At 33.3% G+C, this 18,241-nt stretch overlaps 1 protein-coding gene across 2 annotated transcripts in view; it reads left to right on the forward strand.

Annotated features, from left to right (window-relative positions):
- Positions 1-1,045: 1,045 nt before the first annotated feature.
- The window catches only part of LOC126976330 (zwei Ig domain protein zig-8-like), a 446,719-nt gene continuing 429,523 nt past the window's right edge, over positions 1,046-18,241 (forward strand). For both annotated transcript variants that reach the window (XM_050824622.1, XM_050824623.1), the window contains exon 1: positions 1,046-1,221. The gene's annotated coding sequence lies outside the window, so the exon portion shown is untranslated. The remainder of the gene's footprint in view (positions 1,222-18,241) is intronic.

Raw genomic sequence — 18,241 nt, forward strand, 5'->3', positions numbered from 1 at the left:
ATATAGATCTATTGTTCAACTATTAGGTATAGTGAGGATCACTGCTTCATCGTATGTCTTCTTTGCCTGCTGCATCACCTATATCCTACTGCCGTTGCCATACATCTCACTACACCTGCATTATACGTCTCATGCTCCGCCACCAGTAATGCACTTCTTTTCACAATGAAACTCTCAAGGAACTCTCTGCCATGTACTTCCAAATTTTGAATATAAATTGTTGCACCGCGTGTAGTATAATATGAGTAACCAATCGTTTGTCTATTTAATATAACCTTTAAAAAATTAACGCGCATTAGGCCTTCCTGTGGAACAATGCCTATCACCACTTTTGCCTTATAAAAATATACCACCAGAATATAAATATACCAAATTAGATAGGGAGTGTAAAAGTAAATAATTAAAATACATATTGACGTCACGTAACATACTAACATACAACCAACCAAAGAGAATTAGAGAATTTAAACTCTACGTTCACAAACAACTTGCACACTGACAGCTTCGTACATAAATCAAATTGAAGTTCATAAATAATGGTTTGATGTGATGTAAGCTTGTCAGTTTCGTTAAGACCAAGTCTGTGCATACACTCGCAATAAATATCTCACAAAAATACTTAATACATACAGAGTCCTGCTTCAGCTCAAGACTGAACGCATTACCGTGCTGCCCGTTAGATTTGACGGATCAAGGGCTTTCTTAAAATCGACTCAAATACGGCTACGTAGGTACACCAACCAGCTCAGCTCCTTCCAGAAGTTGAGAATCTTACTGGGATATTTGCAATTTTGCAGACTTCTAGAATCGTGGTTATTTTGATGCTACGTAGACAAAGCAGTAGTGAGTCTACAAATAGTTAACAAAGCTGGGCTCGGTTCAAACGCTGCCGTTTCACAGGCGTACATTGTTACAGTTCATAGTTCATTGAAAAATTAGACAGGGATGGAGTCGCTCTTGAAAAATAGTGGAGGGGTAGGGTAGGAGGGGGGGGGGGTGCGTCGTACTCCGCACCCGGGCGCCGGTCCGGCAGTTGTGTCGGGATAGCGTCGTACGAACCCGCCTGTAGTGGAGACCGCGAGCGTGACGAGCGGACTGCGACACGTGCCGATCGCGACGTACCGTGCAGTGTCTGTATTGAGTGTGCTGGACTGAGATGTGAGTGTCCTGTGCTAACTGTGGTGTCTGGTGTCGCTGTGCTCATCTGATACTGGTATCGAGGTATGGTAACGTATACCTTAAGACTTCAGGGATACTTACACTTAGGATTACCGTGGTACTTTTGAAAATTAATTCAAGTCGTGGAGTAGGTCAATGGGACAGTATCAGAATAGGTGATTAATACAACGTTATCAGGTAAGTCAATTATGGTTAAATATGTAAAACTTTCAGAAGAAATAAGTTTAATTTGGCTTCAAAATTCAGCAACAAATAAACCAATATTTACCTTAGAAAGTCTATTGTCTCTTCATTTTTGATTAACGGTTCACAAATAGAAGCTCAGATTAAAAAGCATCCCGTGTTAATTTATGATCGCAACTCTACGACTGGTACTGCAATGCCTTTATCCAATGTATTCCGGTGATCTTGACCAGATCGACGGTTCATCTTGTGGGGGGCCTACCAATACGCGGTCTTGTGGTACGTGGTCACTGCTGTTATATATAATGTAAATCTCAGCAAAGGTATTGAAAAAATTGTAATTCACTCTTCATTATTTTGAATGAATTTATTTCCCATTTCAGTATTTTACAATCAGGCGAAGGACAAATATTTGATTCTCTAACCCCCGGTAGGCGCAGGCGATTAATTTACGAGACAAATTAGTACCCAGTCTAGATGAACTTCATTTGCTTGTAACTGTATGATTGATATCTATTTCACTTTTATTTTAAATCATAAAAAGATCTTTTAAGAGTAACATGGTTACATGATCTATTTAGACACAGCTGTTTGCTATAACAACAGAAGGCCTTTATTTCATTGAATGTAAATGAAAGTGTTGAACTCTCTTTTTAATTTAAATATAAGTTTCCAGATAGAGATTTGTAATATTTAGCGAGAGATATTTTAACATGTTTTGGACAAATCACATTAATACAGTGTTTTTAGAACTGAATCGTCACCAAAGTATAAATAAATATAAAATAAAAGACACAGTATTCAATTAAAAATAATATATTTATGAAACATTTCAAAATTTTTTGATGTTTGATATGAACGATGTTCAACGTCAAAATCTACTACCAATTCGAAAACGTACATGCCCTAGAACTGATATACTATTATTAAAAAAAAATATATATAAGTATTTCATAAATACATACATACATATTATCACGCCTCTTTCCCATAGGGGTAGGCAGAGACCACTTCTTTCCACTTGCTACGATCCTTACATACTTGTTTCGCTTCGTCCACTTTATTTATTCCTTTCATACATGCTCTTCGGTTTAGGGTACTCTTGACCTGGCTTTTTTCAAGACGCCTCTGATTTGATCTCGAAACGTCCGCCTAGGTCTACCCCTTCCAACACTTTCATTCACACTGGCCTTATACACTTTCTTCGTAAATCGTTCTTCATTCATTCTCTCGACATGTCCAAACCATCTCAGCATACCTTTCTCAATTTTTGTCACAACCTCTTCTTTCAGACCACAACGTTTCCTTATCTCACTATTTCTCATCCAGTCACTGAGTTTAACTCTTATAATACTTCTCAACGCTCTCATCTAAACTGCATTTATTCTGCTTTCATGTTTTTTCTGCCATACCCAACTTTCACTTCCGTACATGAGTGTTGGAACCAACACCCCCTCATGCACAGCCAAACGAGCTTTATTAGACACCTTCTGCCTGTTCATAAAGGAGTGCAAACCTCCATTCACCATGTTTCCTGCATTCACTCTACTTTCAATATCACTCTCATACTTTCCATAGTTTCCCTTATTTCATAAATATATACAATAAATAATATTTCATTGTAACCAAGGTGAAGGAGATCACTCATTTTCAAAGGTATCACTTAAGGTAAGCACAAGCACACACAGGTTGTTAAACAATTTCGCAACACATGTTTATTAACTTCTCTGGGACTGGTATCAGGACCCCATAAAACATCCAAACAAAAACAAAACCTAGAAAAACCACAGAATGCAAAAGCATCTAAATAGCCCATCTCAAAACCTTCTTACACGACCTAACCAACTAGTATGCATAACAAGTTAATATTAATCACTCCCGATGTTAACATTTTGATAATCATAAAGTTAAAACATTACAAAAAGTATTATGATGACCTGCAACAGTCACTATGTTAAAATCTTAATATTTTACTATTAATTCAAATTCTAATTCATTTGAATGTCTGTTCTATGTCAAATAATTGTGTTATCTTTATAGCCATGTGTGCTGAATTGAGTCTAATAGCCAACCCTTCAATATCGAGGGCCCATAACTATTAGAGTTAGCCAATAAATATAGCAGATTCCACAGGCTTTTACACCTATCCTTTTAACAAAACGCATCTACGTATTTAACGTTTAGTGCAGTAAATATATTTAGTTTTCTTGCTGTACATTAGGTTATTGGCTACAGATTGATATACAGAGCATTGTTTACTTCGATAAAATCAACGTTTCTTTTCACTTTAAATATGAGTGTCGTGTCACAGGTCACATATATAAAAAAGAAAGAGGAACGGTCCAAAAATAGACCCGTGTGGTAGTACATCCTATTGAGAACAGTCCCAGGACATCTCCTGAATTTCACATTGACATTCTAAATGCTATTGTGTAAATTATAAAATCAGTGTTTCAAGTGCAGTCCTATTTTTCCCGTAGTGACGTAGCTTTCTAACCAGCCTTGAATGTTGAACACAATGAAAAGCTTTACATAAATCACAGAAGATACCAAGTACATTCTGCGATTCCTAGGCCTAAAAGATTTTATTTTTATGTTATTGCATGTCTCATAAGTGAAGCGTTGAGGTAGTGTTCTTCTCTCAACATTTCAAATAAGTAGCAAATGTGTACTTGTCACTTGGATCTCCTTGACTATTTTCTAATTTCAAATTAAAATACCACCCACTTCGACGGTAGTAACACGTTCTAAGATCTCCAGGGAATACCTAGGTTTGGCACATGACAACGAGTGCATTGTATACACTTTGTGTACACTTTTACAAATAATCAATCATATTGTGCAAAATCAGATTATGAGGTTTTTTCAAACTATTTATAATTTCCACTTTCACAAGTGTTAGATGTTAGTATTTGATAGGTGTATTAATAAAAAGCGCTTTTGAGCATCCCAGCGATTCGTTTACATATTATAACCTGGAATATATTATGTGGTTTCTGAGTCATATTCTTCTTCTGTTACGTTACGTTTAAAGAACTCACCAAACTTATACAATAAAATACATAATTTTTGTTATATTCTTCTCAGCAAGCCTTTCTTTTAGCACCCAGACCATAGGTAAATGTCAGACCTGTTGACAGTTAAGGAGTTTTCTTGTTAGGAGTCAAAAGTATGGCAGTAGCCAAGTCATTGTGACATATAAAATAGGCTTTTATAGTTCAACGCGAACACATTTAATACATGAACAGTTGATCGTGAAGGACTCTGGATGCCAATTTAGGTTATGTTTATCACATAAATACAAAAAACCTAACATATATGAGACTAGGTCATTGTAAGATAGCTGACTCTATTTCAGTTGCAAGACTCTCGCACGCATTCTAACCAATGAACTAAATATTTTTTGTAACTTGTACATTATACTTATATAAAGGTCTCTTCTAGTTTGCAAACCTTACGCCAAACCTTTGAAACTTAAAAAAAAATATGGCTTTTGTACATTAATAGTTACATTAATTAATTGAATTACATAGTTTACTATTATCCGGCAACTGAATAAAAACAATAGTAAACATAATATACCCACCGAAAGAGTGCCATGAGCAGTCGTGAACATACACGGCACGGCACGGTACGATATATAAACATGTGAACATCGAATCATCACGGTTGGCTGGTTTCACTCATCCCTCGCCTCCACTCTCTCTGCTGAGGGCTATTGTTGTGAACAACTTGATTTAATTACAGGGATATTAGCTAACGGGCGACTCTTGAAGAAATTGTGTTCGGAATATAAAATAGTATTTAATTCTTTAAAATAAATCGTGTTCAGTTACAACGTGCTATAATAAGATTTAAAACTAATACTAACAAAGAATGTCAGTAAATACATAAAACATTAACTATTTTACCATGTTTATGATATTCCATTTTATTGCTCCCACGGGCACTTGCCTCATATACTTACTGTATCTGGTGTGTGTCACGTGATAGAATTTTCTTAATCTCTCTGTCTGACTCTAGTCTATGACTCGCGTTATGATAATAAATAACTACTAGAGTCATAGAGAGATCTTGATAGTCGTTGAAATAGTAATTATTATTTTCATAATATGATAAGCTCTTTCGGGGAAGCCTTTATCCAGCAGTGGAAGTCTTCCATCTGAAATGTTGATGATGATAATGATGACCCACGCATTTTATTTATCAAGTTGTATTGAGTAATCATGTATTAAGTTGAATTCGTGAAAAAATTATTAAATGTCGGCGGGGGAAAATATTGAAGCAATAAATTTTGTTTATATCTTGTGTTTAAGACGGACTGAAGCCTAAATATTATCCTACGTGATCAATCCTTGGATGGATTATCATTATTTTTCATGGGGCCACTAAAGCTATTCTCAATAGATTTCTACTTCACATAGCACAAAATATATTGAAATTCAAATCACATTCGTAGTTCCAAAGCACCAAACAACAAAGTCTTAACAATTCTTGATTTTCCGAAACATATATTTTTATCAGGTTTATTTATATAAAGCTGTGAGACCGAACCGTTGTAATTTTTAAATTCCAATACTTCTGTTAGGTACGTGAAGTATGAAATGATAGAGTGTTCTATAATAATCTCGCTGACGCAAACGTTGTTCGATCCATTATAAAAACGTGCTGGTTTTGTAAATTAGTATGTGAATGGAGCGAGATATAATACAAAAACGTATTTCTAAATGATCTATAACATACTATCTAACTATATAACTAACTTGGATATTAAATTGTATAGTCTGCATATTAACATTAGTAGAATGAAAGTCGTCTCTTTGCTTATAATGATTAGTTTGTATATCTACTGTGGAATAAATATTTATATCAACCCGAGACGGAACCATAAATTTAAAAAATTTGTTCTATCATAACTTGTTAAGTAATAAGAATAACTCGCCGACAATTTTTCATTCGTATTCAACAGCGAAAAGTAAAGGCATTCCGTTAGTCTAAAATCAACAAATTCCGGCGTGGCAGCGAACCTATGATATGTGCAGATTATTTTTTCTATAGGTGTAGCATTAATTGTCGTAGTCATAAGAGATATCTCGTAATAAAATTTAATTAAGATTTAATTTTGGTTTTAGAATTAGGTACAAGTGTTAACTTTAATTAATAGAAATAATTAAATATATTTCAAAATCTAAATTGTGTGACCTTGCTAAGATTTTAATCCTGAAGAATGAAAAATATCCATTAAAGTTAATAAACAGTATCAGTAAGTCGTTAAAATATTTAATAAAAAAAAAACAAATGAAGATGGTTGTTATAAATGGATTTTAAATAACTTTATCTACACCCATGCTTTAAATCCTCTATTAAAGATTCTGAAACAGTTAGCTTATTACCAACATTTAAACACCCAATGTGGTAATAACCTTTACATCACCCAAACGAGTGTTGTAATGTTGTACTGAATTTCATAACAACACTTCTTGGTTTTTTTTTCGATCCCTTCATGCACAAAGAGTTTCAACAAACAGCCACATTCTTATTGCTCGATGCGTGGTATCTGTATGAATTTCAAAAAAAGAACATTTTCGTTTACGCGCGTTCCACACTACCAGAACATGGCGCGCTGTAAAAAAAAGTAGATTATTCGAAACCCCGACATTTTTCTTGAAAAAATGAGCGATTCAAGTTTTGACAGCACACCGCCGGATAATTTAAACGCTGCAAAATAACATAATATTCAAGTGAATTTTAATAGTTGCACTATAAAAAATGTAAATTACTACTAAAATTAATAATTCTTTCATTAATACTTAGTTTATTTGTATATAATCAGTAAGGGATGATATTAGGTTACTGCTAGGACTGGCTATTTTAATGTTAGCAGTAAGCTTACTGTTTCAGAATCTTTAAGAGGATTCATATCCTAGGTGTAGATAAAGTCTTGTATGCAACTGTTGATAATTAGATATTAAAACACTCATGTGATACTATTAAACCCACATTCGTGTTTTAATACCCCTTATTACACAACAGTTGCATAAATAACTATTACCGCCGGCTTAATCACGATATAATATTAAGTATGTTCATACAACGAACGCAATAACTTATTCATTTTCGGCCCGGTTTTCATATCAATACCTACTAAAGAATTTTGCAAGAAGGTGAAGCAAAAAATAATTGTATATCACCATCGCAGTGCGGCCTACATGTTCATAATGTGGAACTAAATCATACGAATATCAACAAAAACACATTAATAATTATACAAATGATTTAAGTTTTTGTTAATTCCGCCAATATTTGTTTTTAAAAACAATTCGACACGTGTTTCGCCTCTACACGAGACTCTACGATGTCTCATGCCAGATTTTGGCGAGACAACACGTCCTCAGGATGCCTCGTGTAGAGGCGAAACGCGTGTCGAATTGTTTTTAAAGACAAATATTGGCGGAATTAACACTAAATTAAACTTAAATCATTTGTATAATTATGGATTTACGCAAAGTTCCGCCTAATTCAATAAATTTTCTTAATAATTACTAATTAAATAATCTTGTGTCGGAGTAACACTTAATTTAAAAGTACATTAACACTTACTTAATTTAAAAGTACATACAAACTGTATATATCATACATGTTATAACATCTATGGCTTTATATCAATGGATGTATGACAATAAAGGTTTCATTAATTTGTTTATTTTGTTAAGTTGTTAAGCCTTTAAAATGATAATCCTTTTGGCTGTCAGATCATATTTTTATGTATTATTAAAAACTTTTTAAGAGCTGTGCATTATGTTTAAATAAATAAATAAGTTTGTTAACGCAATATAAACTACATTAAATGCTGTTCTGTGTATGTATATTACTTTAGCATCTCAAGGTCCTACTTCTAATAGCGTTGTATTCCGATGTGTACGTTCGACGATTCCATTACGACGTCTTTGTAGAGAACAGTAGCTCGGTCCCTCTGTGTAGATGACGTATCCTATAATATATCGATACATGTAGGTATCGACAGTACAACAGCCGATAGCTCAAACGTTAAATTACAAATCGCGTTATACATAAACAAATATAAACCATTTATATAAACGTATAATAAGTCCGCAGTTCAGAACGACGTAATTTGTTTCAAAATAATTAAAGTGAATAGGCTCGCAGTGAGAGCGGGACAGAGAGACAGAATCGGAATTATTAAATTAACGGCAAGGCGGCGCGGGCTTCTTTCGTTCCGAATATTACTTAATAGAATGTTTTCAAATTGGATAATTTGATTTATAAAATCGAATAAATTCTGTCATACAGGTGTTGAAATTCTCGCCTTTCATTTGCAGAACACAAATATTATACACTCTCTCTGTTAACGTTTGTGGAATTATGAATTCTTGTTGTATGGATTCTACATTTTTATTACTCTAAAAATATAAAACACCAATAAAATATAGTATTAATAAAGTTTAATTTATCGATCTGTTACCTGTATTATGGTTTGCTCCAGCTCCGTATCCTTACAGGTGTACGACACCCGTCTGTTTGTTCATCATAATAATATTATAAAAGTGAATTTCACGTTATAGTCAACACGCATTAAAATTATCATCATTTAGAACGTATCTCCTAAGAACCGCAGTTGGAACGTGGAATATGTACAGATAATTTGTGACAATACTGTATTATTGTTTGTTAATATTATTATTATAATGTTACAGGTATATATATTTAGGTAAAGTTAATTATATATTAGAGGAAGACAAACGAGCGAACAGGTCACCTGGTGGTAAGTGATGACAAGAGCTGTGCCCACCTTGTGAAGTGTTGAATAAATGTATATTTCACTTACAAAAACAGAAAACACATTGATAGATGGCTATGATAGGTTGGATCAGAACCGGAGACTCCGGGGTGAGAGTCAACGGTTATAACTATTGCGACACTGACGCTTGTTGAAGTTTATTTGTTATTATATATTAGTAGCCGTTCCCGCCTGCTTCGCTGGGCGTATTTAAAAGGGAATAAATAAAAAAAAAAAATAAGTAGCCATAAACCATTCAGGATAAATTTCGCATCGAATGGTGGTAGTTTCATGTCGATGCGATAGTGGTTTAGGCGTGATTAAGCCTCAATCAAAGACCATTTTATATATATTTTAATGAAATAAATAATTGTATTAAATATCTTATAATCAAATTAATCTACGCTTTTATCTAATTCAATTAAGTGATCTTGTCTGCAGCATTTAGTGTATTCATAACATCGAATTCTAAAGTTTTGTTAATTTTGTTCGTGAACGAGCTCAGAGTGGTTTCCATCCCTCATTCATTGTTGATGTGTTGACGTCACAGCATCATTCATCATCTCTTACCAACGACAGCAGGAATACAGTTATTAATTTATAATAGTAATGGCTGTTCCATAAAGGTTGCGTTTTTGCTCTACCTTATTTTTAAAACGATTTATAATGTAACTACTTGGGTGAAGTAAAGTAAGCGAACTTTTATTTTACAGAAAAAATGTATTCGTGTACTTGTAAATTTTAAGCAAAGAGTAAACTGTAAACCTCATTTCCAATACCTCCATATTTAAACATTACACTACTTATATATACTATATTTATGTAAGTTTGTAAGAAAACACCCAAAGATTTACACCAAATTCATAAATGCGCCGGGCGCAATATACTTCGCTATAAAAATAATATTTTTCAAACTAAATATAAATTTACTAATAATATTTTACAGTTCAGATCCTTACGCAATGTCGATCAAAACTTATAATAAGTTACCAGAAATATTTAAAAGTAGAATAAAATATTTAAAAAATCATAAGTTCTTTAAAAAAATACTACTTTTGAAAAATAGCTAGTATTCTATTAATGAATATAAATAAATTTGATTGTCTCCCTATGTAACGCTATTAATGAATGTACAAATAAAACTTGGATAGTAGTTAGGATGTACAAAATCGATAAGTCAAATTAAAATATCATTTAAATGTGGCAACGATATTAACAACATGTAACAATTTATTACCACTTTAAATTTGAGTTGAGAGAAAAGTAGAGCATTTAATGAGAAAATGCCTACAAAAATATATTACCACTTTTAAGTCAAAATTTACAGCTATAGCGATTTATAAAGTATTTTAACTAAACAATGTATGAAATTTATTGGATTCAGCATTGAACGGCGCGTAATATTCAGGTAGCCTACCGATCTTGATGAAGATATATATATGATAATCAAACGTTGTCATACATTTTAAACCAAAGCGGTGACGCGACCATAATATACGAGTAATTAGTAGAACTTGAATAAAACCCATGTGTGTCTACGCCTGTTATATTTCACAGGAATTTCTTCTGTATATCAAGTTAGTCACATCTCGACACACTACTGTCAACTTTCAACCCTTTAATAAATCAAAGACTATGCAATCTGTTTTTATTTATATATGTTCTATTTTTATAGAATTCGAAACTTTGTAAAATATGTAGCTTAAAGACTCTTTGTTTTTACACGCTTTTTATTAGCTATACCTGTTTGTATGTTTTTTGTAACCGATTCATTTTAGCGCGATTTTGATCCACTTTAAACGGCCAGATCTCGTTCAAACTTCGTAGATTTATCGAGGACAATACATTAATTTGACAAAATTATTCCAGTTTTCAATTTTAATAAGATTTTTGTTAATTTATATAATTTTATTTAGTCTATAAGGCAGGAACTGGTGTTAATTTTAAATTTCAACCATTTAAAAATTTTCGAATACCAACGAAAATTTTAAATTTAACAATACAATTAATAATAGTTTAAAAATATAAAGAAAACCGCTTTTATAAATAAATGAAATATTTTATATTTTTTAGTACGGTTTTCTAGTAAAAGCGTGTTTTTTAGTTTTTTATCTACTATATATTTATTTAAAGTTCTAACACTTTAAGTATACCTAAATCATAGTATCAGGAGCTATTTTCAGCAACTCGAGAACAACAGACTGTGCGCTTATTGTGCCTGGTGGGGATGCCTCCAAATACCCTATTTTATTATTGACTGACAGATTCAAATAAAATAATAAATAATCTTATCCATTTCTCCTTCCTTTGTGTATTAATTCATAAAATAATTGAAAATTAATATAATTGCAAGACCATTCCGAGTAGAAAAGTGAGGTCGCTGTACAAAGTGATGAGTATTGATTGCTCCTTCATTGTTATATAGTTATGGTGATTCCATCTTAAAAACATATTGTGCCCGACTCACTTGATCCAAACCTGACTGTTCAAATGTCAACCATATAACTGCGGTGATTAATGTCCGGTCTAGGGTCTCCATGTAAGTAGTCTTCTTGTCAATTCTCGCAATGTGCCGGGAAAGTCCTTCTTTCGCTATGACGGGCATGGCAACCGCAATGTACTTTGGTTTAATTTAAGTCACGAACCAGGTCATTAGCACATTTCAGACAGAAGTCTCGTCAATCATCAAACCAAGCGTCAATTTTTTTCTCTTTATTGTCTTACACACCTCTCTAGATTTGTGGGTTTTCTTGGAAAGGGAGACTGAGAAGATTGTTAAGGGTTTGTGGGTCTTAATTTTTTCGTGATATGGCATTTAATTAAGGATTATAAACCAAGTCTAACGCTTTCTCATAGTCGAATAATGCAGAGCTAAATAAAACGAAATTGAATTAAAATGAAGAAAAATTATAATCGCCCAATATATACTTATAGGTAGGTACCACCGATTTGAAAGACTGCATGTGTTCTCAACACAGTATTCCAAATTGATGGTGGAGAACTACAACTATAAATTTAAGCTTGGTGAATTCGACATCCAAGCTAATTCATAGTAATAAATTGAAATTGGTTCATATTGTTAACGCCAATTTTTTATCTAGATTAAAGCACAAAACGCTAAGACACGTCCGCGATCATACTAAGTGGGTGGCAATTAAATGAGTGTCTTATGACGATGTCTTGAATGACACACGATTCTGAACAGCTCAATAGCAAAAAGCACCGATACAATCCCATTGCACAGGCCTCACACTGACTGTACGGTTCAAAGTACGTAAAGTTTATGAAACACGTTGGGCGGTGCTTCCAGATCTACGTTACCAAAAAAAATAGATTATAGTTATTTACATTCATTCTATGTCTGAAGTGCTAAAACATATTTTACAATCAACAAGAGAAAAATTTGGTTACAAGTATAGTGAAGAAAATCTTTAAGTAATAAACTATTCCTTGGAACTAAGTTTAAATAGCAAATAATTTCACACGTTTCATTGATCTTTATCTATTAATACGTTCGTGATACTACTATTATTGCAGATAAAAATTTTCATTCTTTTTTTAAACATTTATATGTTTATTAAACCTTTACAAAATGTTATTATTCTTAGTTTGACTCAATAATTTCCAACTCGTTGCAACGTATTAAGTATTGCTGAGTTTAAACTAGAATTAATTAAGTCATTGTAAGTACAAAAACAACTTGAAACTCCTGAAAGTCTACTTAATGTTAATACCCCAGCTCTCAGAACTTACTAAAATTATCGCATTAATTCACTAGAGCGTTTAACGTGCTTTGTCTGAAGTTACCTTAAATATTGTTGCACAGATCCTTTGTCGACAAATTTTCTTTCAAAGAAAATTAAATGAAAATAAATTAACAAATCAATTTTATGTTTCTCTTTTATGTATTAGGAAAATATGATTACTTACGCATCAACCATCCCTCCCCTAACACTAGGGCGGGCCACTAGTAGTAGTAGTTATATTCTACATTAATAATTCAACCTCTGTCATTTTATCCTAAGCTATAAAATTCTATACATATATAAAAGACAGAATCAATTTGTCGACACTTCTACATTTATATATTTACATGCCAATATGTGTTGTGCATCTATGAATTGTTAGTCGTAAGAACTATGCTACTACGACTCATACAAATACATTAATTTAATTTCTTTTCATTTCTCATCGATAGGGTGACACTATTCGATAGTGTTTAACAATCGATCTTAACGGACACATTTATTTATTTATTTAAAGGTGCTCTTACAATACATACACAGTACACTCTTAAACTTAAATATTGTACAAAAATAGTTACAGTATATGAGCCAACTACAGGTGCACACAACATACATGAGATCATTTCAATTGGGCACTTAAGACTAACACAAAGACTTATACAGTATATAAAAAAAATTATAATTATTAAAGAATATACCACAGTAGACATATTTATACTATAGTTGCAATACCTTACGTTAAAATCCTAAGTGGCTATCGCTAAATCGATCAGCCTTAGATGTCTACAAAATAGTAATGAATGACAGATAATATGATAGAGTGGCGCGTCGCTGCATACATCAGTAATAAAAGCCGCCAAATTTCACTCCCAAAAATGTGTTAAGACTGTACATGACATTTCTATCGTTACATATCCATAGTTTTTAAATCAATTGAAATTTCCTTACTCGTTTTTGAGATTATTATCCTACGCTTAAGATAAACGGAACTGTACGTCATGAATCCACGTGGAAAACGTCAAAGTGTGGTTAAAGATGCAGACTGTCCTTAATGCGCGCCTCTCGTAACCAGGTTGGCAGCGAGCCTGCATAATGTAGAAGGTGCCGCGGGACGCTCTCTACGGGATGACAGACACGTGTGTCGATGTCATATGTAGAACATAATTATTAATTTTTCATCAAGTTACAAAACTCTTCAAAGAGACAACTGTTTAAGATTATGTTAATTTTAAGTCGCTGTTTTATCCTTTAAATGCGCTCATGTTTGAAGGTTTTATTACGATTTTGTTATCCAAATTAACGACCGTGAAATGAAAAAAAGTTATGAGAAACTAAAAGATAATTGTGAATCTTATTGAAATAAAACTATAACGTTAAAAATGAAATAATATATTGTTAAATATATTAATATGTTGTGATTCCTCTGGTTTGGCTGGCAAGATTGGGCGGCGGTAATCATCATATCGCGTAGCGCTAATAGCACTTAATTTTAATATCTAAGTTTTGATCCTTTACATATTTGTTGTAACAATTGTAAGTGTTCGAGGGTTAATTCTATTTTTATTGACACACACCGCCCTTAACCTGGATGCCGGCAGTAAGGTGTTAGTGACGCTATACATAATACAGTTGACTCTCACCGTGGACCTCCCTGTTCAAACAACATCCACCATGTTCCAATGTCTTTCGGTTTTCGAATTCATGTATACGTTTATTTGATGATTCAAAAGTTAGCAATGTTCTTTGGATTCCACTGGTGCTAAAAGAAACTATTAACTGAGGTGATCACATACCATCAGATGGCCTTTATGTATAGTCGTTTGTGCTCTTTCCTAAAAAGCCACAATAAAATAAGTAGGAGGTAGTCAGCCTATCAACGGAACCTTTATCTTTAACCCAATAACGATTTTTATAGAAATCCAAGTCTATTTACTTTCAGCACATTTTATGAATTGAAAGCCTCGTTACGAGGAATAAACTTTTGTATTAATTTAGTAAATAGATATAATTTCCCCTAATAGCTCAGCAAACATGGGGACTGGATAAATAGTTTCAGAAGAGGAGGTGGTACAGGGGACAAACAAATAAATTTACTGCCGATTTGTTGCTATCGTGCATATAGAAGGGTTGTTACTCATTACAAAGTGTTAACTTGCATATTTTATGAATTAAATTTTTTAACCTTGATATGAAATGTGCTCCCATTTAAAAATCGCACGGGCTACCTGGCTTGTTTTCCTTTTTACGAATTTTTACTCGCATATTTGAAACTTGAATGTCCTCGAAGATTCTATTATTGTTATGTTGTATAATTTTTATTTAAATTGACTCTTGCCTCTCAAAATAATCTTGATAATGTAATGTAGTAACGAATTTTCTAGAGTCATGATTATTATTTTCTACTAATACCTGGAAAGTCTTTTTTCAGGAGAAGTATATTCGTAGCTTGACAGAAGAATACTAGAAAATGTAAAAAACTCGTGTGTTGCGCCACCCAAAATAATTGTTAAAAACATTTGTGTGATAAAGGTAACACACACCTGAGGTGGCAATTTTGTCGGAAGTTGGGATAGATAATTTGTTGGAATATTTGTATGTTATATTGTGTCTAAGTGTCCAATTTTGGCGACATTGCTAGTGTGCGAGTAGAATCCATTAATACTTGTTGGTATTTATGTGATTTTAATGTTATGCTCGAATTATGTTATAATAGTGAAAAATTAAAAAAAATGAATTAATCATGCAAATAAATATAATTATGATTGTTAAGTGTTGATCAAAATGGGTGTAAGTACAGTATTGTCTGGTGGATGCGATGAAGCAATTATTAAGAGATGTATTAATTTATCTGAAAGTAAAAACAAAACCTTATAAGATCATCTATAAACACCTGATGTTGCAGAAAATGTGGCGGCGGTGATAATAATTTACCCTTGATACGAACGCTCGTTTGTCCTGCTAATCCATAAAAAAATCTCAGGAGCGCAAGATGTATTGAGTTAAATTAAAAATCCAATTGTAAAGTTAGCGGTCCGTGGATGTTGTAAATAAATTAGCCTTCTCAATAAACCCAGTACAGATATACGGTCAGATTTGAATATGCTGCATGATCCAAATGAGAGCACAGGAAAATATAGAACAAGTGAAAATATAGAACACGATTGACGTACTTTTATTAGAAACCTATTATTATTATCATATATATTGTAAATTAGGGAATATTTCATGAGTATATAACAAAAAAGTGTATTTAGAATTAATAACCAACAGTTGGTGCAGATTTTTGTTTTTTATAATAAAATATAATCTTTTTTTTTATTTCTTCAGAACGGAACTCTCAGTGCACGAGGCACTCTCTCGCACTTTCACGCTTTTATGATTTTAATTTTATCAATATATAATAACTTTACTATACAGTACGTGGTGCGTCATATCGTCTTAAAGGGATATTACACCATAACAATAATATGTAATAATTATTGTAGTTGACACTCATAGTAGCGTAGCGATAGCCGTAGCGCGTAGCTATTTTCGCGTTGTCAGCGCTACGCAGACGTTATTGTAAGAAGCGGCCCCCTCTTGTAAAGTATTATTTGTTATACGTGGCTTGGGAATAAGCTTTTTGAAAAATATAATACAATAACATATTTTCGAATATGATTTAATATTATTTAATTTACTAGAATTTAAAAGTTTAACTAGACATTAAGTAGTTATTAAGTATAAATATATTTATATAATAGGTTCCTGGTAAGTGGAAGTTGCAGTAATTTTACTTTAACCGAGGTGCAGGTGAGAGGATATTTCTACATCTTCTGATTCCAAACCTTTGAAAACCACATATTCATTTGATCAAAATATTTACAACAAAATGATTCATAAAATTGAACTAAAATGATTAACACATTAACTTTACAATAAGCAAATATTTTTAAATTTCTGAATTTAATTTTCTGAATTTTGAAAAGAAGTAACTTAAATAAAAAAAACGATCAATTATGTAATATTATAATCGGATTAATATTCGATACAAAAATATCTGTTTAAGATTGCCTTACAAGCTAAATATTTGTGAAATAAGCTATATAGTGCAATTGGATATTATTTTATATACCTGATATTAAATTTTCAAACAGTGTATTGTCATTTCACTTCATCGAAATTTTGTCAGAATTTGCTTCAATAACGTCTTGATTTCAATAGAAAAAAAACAAAAATTCGACTGTTTCAGTCGATATATTAATAATTAGGGATCTAAACCAATAACGAAGTATGCATGTTTACCTTTCATCATCATCATCATATCATTATTTATGAATACGGCTTTACTTTTATGTTTTATCGGTGTGGGTACCGACTAGTTTCGCATCATTCGGAAGTCCTTCTTCAGGGTGAGTGTGGTGGGTTCACGATAACGTCCCGACCCAATTTTCGTTCACTGCGGAGGACAGCAAAGCCTCGGCAGTAGCAGAGCATGCCCGCAACTCTGACACCTCACATTATATTAGGTTCGATAAGGTGAAAGTATTGGCCCGCGATAAGAACTTTGTGTCTCGTTGACCTAATTGTAATAGAGACAAGGGTTGGGCTCTGCCACCTACGTGGAAACCCGTGTTGTATTTTACAACATTTCGCAATAAGACCTATGGTGCCGATGATCACGTAGTGGGTATTGTGAGTACATTTTGTGCACCCGTGGACACCAATAGTGACACAGTGTCAGTGATACCGTGCTCGTCATCACCATCAGCTAACCCCGTGCCCCCCGCCCTGTCCAGCTGCGCCCTACGAGCCCAAGTCCGCAGTACGAGACGGGACGTTATCGCGAACCCATTACACCCACCCTGTTGCCTGGTCTGAAACTAGTCGGTACCCACACCGGTAAAACGTGAGTAAAGCTGTGTTAATAAATAACCTTACAATGTCTCACGGAAGTTTTAATAAATTAATCATCATACGTGTATTAACCCGAAGACGTCCACTGGTGGACAAAGGCCTCCCCCGAAGATCTCTACGATGATCGGTCATACGCTACCCTCACCCAACGTATTCCGGCGGTCTTGACCAGATCATCGGTCCATATTGTGGGGGGCTTACCAACACTGCGTCTTCCGGTACGTGGTCACAATTGGAGGACTTCAATACATATAAAACTTTGCAAAGCTGAAACTCGACCAGCCAGTTCGTAATTTTTTTATTTTTATTTCAATGAATAATTTTGATATTCAAGATTCTATCCTTAGCAAGCTGGTTTATTTATTCGCTGTAAGATTGTCTACACTCTTCTAAATACGAAAGCAATTGCCGCTTAATGTTTCTCGTGACAAATTCTTAA

The sequence above is a fragment of the Leptidea sinapis genome, chromosome 40 (assembly GCF_905404315.1).
Source record: "Leptidea sinapis chromosome 40, ilLepSina1.1, whole genome shotgun sequence".
NCBI lineage: Eukaryota > Metazoa > Arthropoda > Insecta > Lepidoptera > Pieridae > Leptidea > Leptidea sinapis.